At 36.9% G+C, this 6,021-nt stretch overlaps 1 protein-coding gene across 1 annotated transcript in view; it reads right to left on the reverse strand.

The window, feature by feature from the left end:
- SYN2 (synapsin II) overlaps positions 1-6,021 on the reverse strand; it is a 164,175-nt gene that overhangs the window by 61,140 nt on the left and 97,014 nt on the right. The gene's annotated exons all lie outside the window — the stretch shown is intronic.

The raw sequence follows: 6,021 nt of genomic DNA on the forward strand, positions 1-6,021 counted from the left end.
AGGGTGTTAATAAAAACTCTTCTTTCTTCATCCCACAGCAACCCCCTGAAGGAAATCACCAGTCCTCTGGCTGAGGAAATTTATTAATGGAATATTCCTGGCTTAGCTTTGTTCTGACTGGAACAAAACCTGTGGCATCACCGACACTGCACACATGGATGTGCATCATTTTGAAGGCCCTTATGTCCAAATTAACTTCTCTCTATAAAAATCTGTCCTTTCACCAAAATGAGAGCACTCTCATACACAATATGCAGCTGCTTCTTCTCTCAGTGGTTTATTTCTCAGTGGTTTGTTTCTAAGTGGTTTATCCCAATATTCAAATGAAAATCATCACTATTACACCATTGATTAGTTAATGCAGCAGTTCTGGAAGCTTCTGCTACATGACTGCAAAATAAATTAGGATATATAAAATAGGAAACATAATATTGTATGGTATATATCATAATATCATATCATATATATATGTATATCACAGGATATACAAAATAGGAAACATAGGAAGTGATACAGTTACTTAAATGAGGAGTGCTTAAAAATAGACAAGCACATCTTTATCAGATGGTGTCAAATTGTCAGAATTGCCACAGGTGAACTGAGAGTGGATTTCTATTTTGCTGCAGCCAGCTAAGAAAGCAGAATAAAGGAAAAACATCACACCTGAAGTAACCCCAGCCTGTCACCCCAGGGACAGGGACAGCCATTGCCACCCAGCCTGCAGAGCCCAGAGCCAGTTCAGCTCTTTCCTGTTTATTCTCATAGTCGAAATGCTATTGTTCTATTATTCTAAATTCTATTTTATTATTCTAAATCACTGGACCTGAAAACTTGACCTTTACAGCTCCAAGCCCCTCATATGGACTCTTCTGCACATTCTTCAGACAAATTCCTGCAGTGTATAAACCCAAGACACCACAATGTCATGTTCCAACCATGTTTGAGTAGCCTGGGATCAGAACTGCTGCCAAAAAATGGAACAGAATTTTTTGGATTCCTTTGGATATGTAAAACGGTGTTGAAACTCACAGAAGTGTTGCAATGAGACAAAATTCTCTTTCCATAACTTCTTTTGAGAAAAAAAAAAAAGTCAACATACACACTTTTGAGGAAATAAAATTCCTCTTCTCCCCGAACCCCCACAAAAAGCATCACTTCTGGACAAGAGTTTTTGAACTGAGTTTGCAATTGTCACTGTGGGATTTTCCTTTTACCAAAATTCTGGGTGGGATCTTCTAGGAATTTGAGACATTCATGGAACAAGTTTTAAACTCCTTCACCCAAAAGAGTGAAAAACTTCTGATAGATATGTAATAGATAGATGATAGAAGTTTGAGTTAATCTTACAGCAGAAGAATGAGCAGAAAAAGCTGAATACTGTGTATGAAAGTGCTCCCACTTTGGTGAAAGGACAGCTTTTATAGAAAGAAGTTAATCTGAATTTATGGACCTTCAAAATGATGCACATCCATATTCTGTGTCCGTAGCTCTGCTACATTTCATACTGCACACTCTGACTATTTCAGAAAAATCCTTTTTGGATGCTTTTTATCTACATTTAGGATGCCATCTTCATTCCAGCCATGTAACAGCCACACACTCTCATTTAGCTCCCTCTCCTTTGCCTTTTATTCCTTGTCCCTCCAAGAGCAAGAACATCTAAGAGCAGCTGGACTGAAGTGTCAGACACTAAAGAGACAGCTGGAAAGGAGTGCTCAAAAATTACTCTTTGTATTTTAGGTAATTAAATGAAAGGGCTAAATTGAGCCTTTGAAATATAAGAGAAAAAAAGAGCTTCATGAGTCTTGATAACTTTTTAGTAGCTTACATCTTTTCCTGTCAATATAGTTTTTGAAGTCTCATTTCAAGGTTTTTGTAGCAAAGCTGACTGTAATTATAAACTTGTGAGATAGGAAATAAACTTCTCTGATTTCTGGAGAGGAAGGCTGCTTAGAAGAGGTGGAGATCACATTTCTATTCACAGAGCTCTGGCGTAGCCTGTCAAAAATCTGAAGTGAACTGGAGGTACAACTGAAGAACAGATTCTTCCTCAATGCGCCTATATCTATTTACCTATTTATCTATTTATATATTTAAAACAAGAATGCACAGAAGGATTGATATATAACATATTTTCTTGTTATATGTTCAGCAGTATCCTATTTTTTTAAATTTATTCTTAATTATCTTAATTTCTTGAATTCTTGCTCTTATGCCCAGTATCTTAAATATCTTCCTAAATAATTATTTTTCACTATGCAGTTGCTGGTACTTAACATATAGTGGACGAAAATACCTCATTTTTTCATCAGATTTTTTACCTTCTATTTTACCTCCTGCTTCTTAGGATTATAAAGTTTATTTGAGGAGTAAACTCCAGCTTGCTTTCCTTTTTGAAGGAGTAGTAAAATTGGTTATTTTAGCTGAGTAGCTGCTTGTCTTCTAACACTTGGACTGTGAAAAGTAGCTTGAGGATAAACTCACCATTTAAGTACAGTAACATTATATAAAATATTAAATACCATAATACAGAATGACTTATTTAATAATAACTTGTAACAATGAGAGTAATTCTTCACTCAACAGTTTCCTCTCAGTTATTGCCTTAGAAATAACTCAGAGTCTAAAAAGGACACTACTTTTAGGGAATATATTAATTTCAGTCTATCAATATGTTAATTATCTATTAATATATTTTAATTATAATATATTTTATATTAATATAAGTATTAAGATATTATTTTAGTCTATTATAATATTAATATATTATCTATTAATATATTTATTTTCATTAATTTCAAGGATTTGGTTTATCCAGATGCCATCCATATCTGTGCCTTGGAATGGGCCCTGCAGTGACTGCTCAGTTTTTTGTGCCTTCTCTCCCTTCATATTTCATTGTTTTTGCCACTGTGGTGGAGTAAAATCAGTCTCATGGCAGGGAATTTCCTCAGAGTAAGGAAAATGCACCCGTAACAAAAGTAGATCCCCATGATCAGAAAAATCCCCAACACAGAAAGTGATGTTTATTTAATTAGTATTAATTAGTATTAATTAATGTAGAAGGAAATCACCCAGGTTTGGGAAGGATGCTGTTAATGCCCATCTTTCTACCCTTACTGCATATAAACCTTTCTATATTGTTCAAACCCTGACACTTCTCTCCTGACTGAATAAACACAAACATATCAAGTAATAAACTAAATATGTGCTTTGTTTTACCCAGTTAAAATGATCTCCTACTGATTTACAAATGGCTGGGAGAGGTTCATTACTATTCAGGAGAGAAGGAGTAAATATATTCTTAACACATTTCAGGTGAGTGCCCAAAGGCTGGGCATTGTCCTATACCTCAAATTCCAGTTCAGTCACCTGAGACAACCTCCAGCTGCAAAGTGAGGGCAGAAAATGACATTTTATCAAAGTTGAGTCCACAGAGAAGCTACATCCTCCTCCTGAAATATTAAAGTCTGTATTTTTAGTGCAGAACGAATCCGAGGCATTTGGAATTACTGGCACTGAAACGTGAAATCCGTGCCTATGTATTCCATAGATGCAAATTCCTCATAAGGAAGCAATAACAGCTAAAATGACATTATTACTGAACAACCAGAGGCTGTTCTCACTCACACAGAGAGGCCAAGCCAGCCCTGGAATGCTCAAAACCATGTCCTGAAAAGAAGTGCAGAGTCGGAGGAATCCTGAGCCCCCTGAGCCACCAGAGAGGAGAGGGAGATGCCCAGGAATGCTGCAGCAGGAAGTGCTTGTGGTTAAAAACAGGAGCAACCACATGAATCCGAGGTTTAAGGAGACAGCCAGACGACACTGATGGCAAAAAAATATCAATGCACAGAAAATAAAAATAAAAAGGAACCCAAGAAGAATTAAAAGGTGCCAAAAGATCTCTGTGTGTTTGGTTTCTGGAGAATAAAAGGGTAGAACCCAAATAGCTCAAAGTTTAGACAATTAAGCTTTCTTACTGTTAAAAAAATTCTCAATTTGTCCTCCTTTGCCATCTGGAAGTTTTCTCTTAAACAAACAAATGAAACACACACACAACAAAAATACTTCTCATTTTCATCTACACACCCACTAAAAAAAAGAGATCTCTGTATGACAAACCCCAGGACGTTTCACTTTCAGCCTTGCACAACTCCATGGAGATCTCTGGAGCTATCAGGCATTATCTGTAACCTTCCCCTCATGTGCTAACAAGTAGAATTTCATAAAAATATAGAAATGCACAATGTTTCAACATTGAACACGTGGGGAAAGCAGTTTTAATTATCCCACACTGAGTAGGCAGGAAAGATTTCCTGCACATAAAGCATGTTATGGTACTGGGAAAATAATGTTGTTTTCTCAGCCCTTTCCTTCAGAACTGAACAGACTCTTTAATGAGAAATCCTTTTTTTTTTTTTTTTTTTTTTTTTTTAGGGAGTAATGATGCAAAGGAGAGCATCTTAAAACAAAGCAACACCATCCTAATTTGTCCCTGCCAGCAGGGTTGAGCACACCCAACCCACAGCACTTTTCCCCTGGAAGGAGATCAGAGCACTGCAGACACACAGATAATTTGTGGGGTTGTTCACATCTGCACATTATTAAAGAGATGCTGCCACTTTCCATGTGAAATGAGGAATTTGCTGTTTGTACTTAAAAGAACTCTTTCCTCCCAACCAGTCCAAAATGCTCCTCGGGAAGGGTTTGATGGCTCAGGAGGAGGGAGCATCCTGCTGGAGCTTGGAAGCTGCAGCCATCTGCAGCTTTAATAATAATTAACATGTTGATTTTGACAATAATTTAACATGTTGATTATTCCATCCAGTTTGCTCAGCTAATTAGTGAGGAAATGGGAATTGTCCAGGGTTAGGTGGGACTGACCTGCACCTGGCTGTGTTTCAGGCTGGGTTTCCTATTCCTTTGCCTTAACCATAATGTTAAATATGATAAAAATGAGGCAAATCTAGTAAAAAATTGGAGTTTTGTGGGGGGAATGTGTAATTTTGATGTCACAAAACTTTGCTCTGCTCTGGCTTTGCCAGTGCCTCTCCCCAAGCACAGGCTGCTCTAACCCAGGAGCTGCAGCAGTGTCCATCCAGAACAGAGTAAAAGTGGGGCTCTCACTAATTTAGGGGGATAAAATCCCCAGAGGAATTTTGGCCATGCTCCATATTCTTAGAACCACTTTAGAACCACAATAAAACAATGAATATTACTATGTCTCTGCTTTTTTATTGTCTTTAGCTTTGCTTGTAAAGGGAAACATATGCAATTTTAAGGTGGTTTTAATTATTATTATACATCTAATCCAGAAAATAAGAAATGGAATAGAAAAGAAATTACTTTTGTTCTTCTGATGGTGCTTCCTGGTCAATAACTAAACTGAAAAGCAAAGAGGAAATGGGTATGTTCTGATAGTTGTGCCAAACAAAATTCTGCTCAGCTGAAATCCAGGCTGTGTTCTGATACTTTTATCTTGGTGGCACCAAGCAATTCAGTCTAATTTTATTTTTTCCAAAGATTCCTGGTGTATTTAAAACATCACACACAAGAGAGATGCCTCAAACAAGGAGAGGGGAAAAGAATCCATTTCTTCTTTCATAAAATCTCCTACTCTCCTTGATTAAAGAACAGGAAATAAATTAAGTAATTCCAAACAGGGAGTAATTGATTTCTACAGGTTAACACAACTAATGGGTGCTCTATTAAACTCCAGAAAAATGAATACAAGATTATTGTTCTAATTTCATGCATGAAATCAATGCTTTCATCTTGCCTGGCACAGGCTTTTAGGGGCTAATTTCGAGACTATTTATTTGATCAACAATTCTGTAATCAACAGACATGTCCCTTTCCTCTGCTCACTGATTTAATGATGGGTATTTTGTCAAATTTTACGGGATTCAAGTCTTCCAGAGATTTTTGATGGACATTTTTTGTCAAAACTGAGTGGTAACATCAATCAGGTTTCCACATTCTTGGGACTCCAGATTTACATCACAGACATCCCACTTACTT

This window comes from Lonchura striata, chromosome 12 (assembly GCF_046129695.1).
Source record: "Lonchura striata isolate bLonStr1 chromosome 12, bLonStr1.mat, whole genome shotgun sequence".
Classification (NCBI taxonomy): domain Eukaryota; kingdom Metazoa; phylum Chordata; class Aves; order Passeriformes; family Estrildidae; genus Lonchura; species Lonchura striata.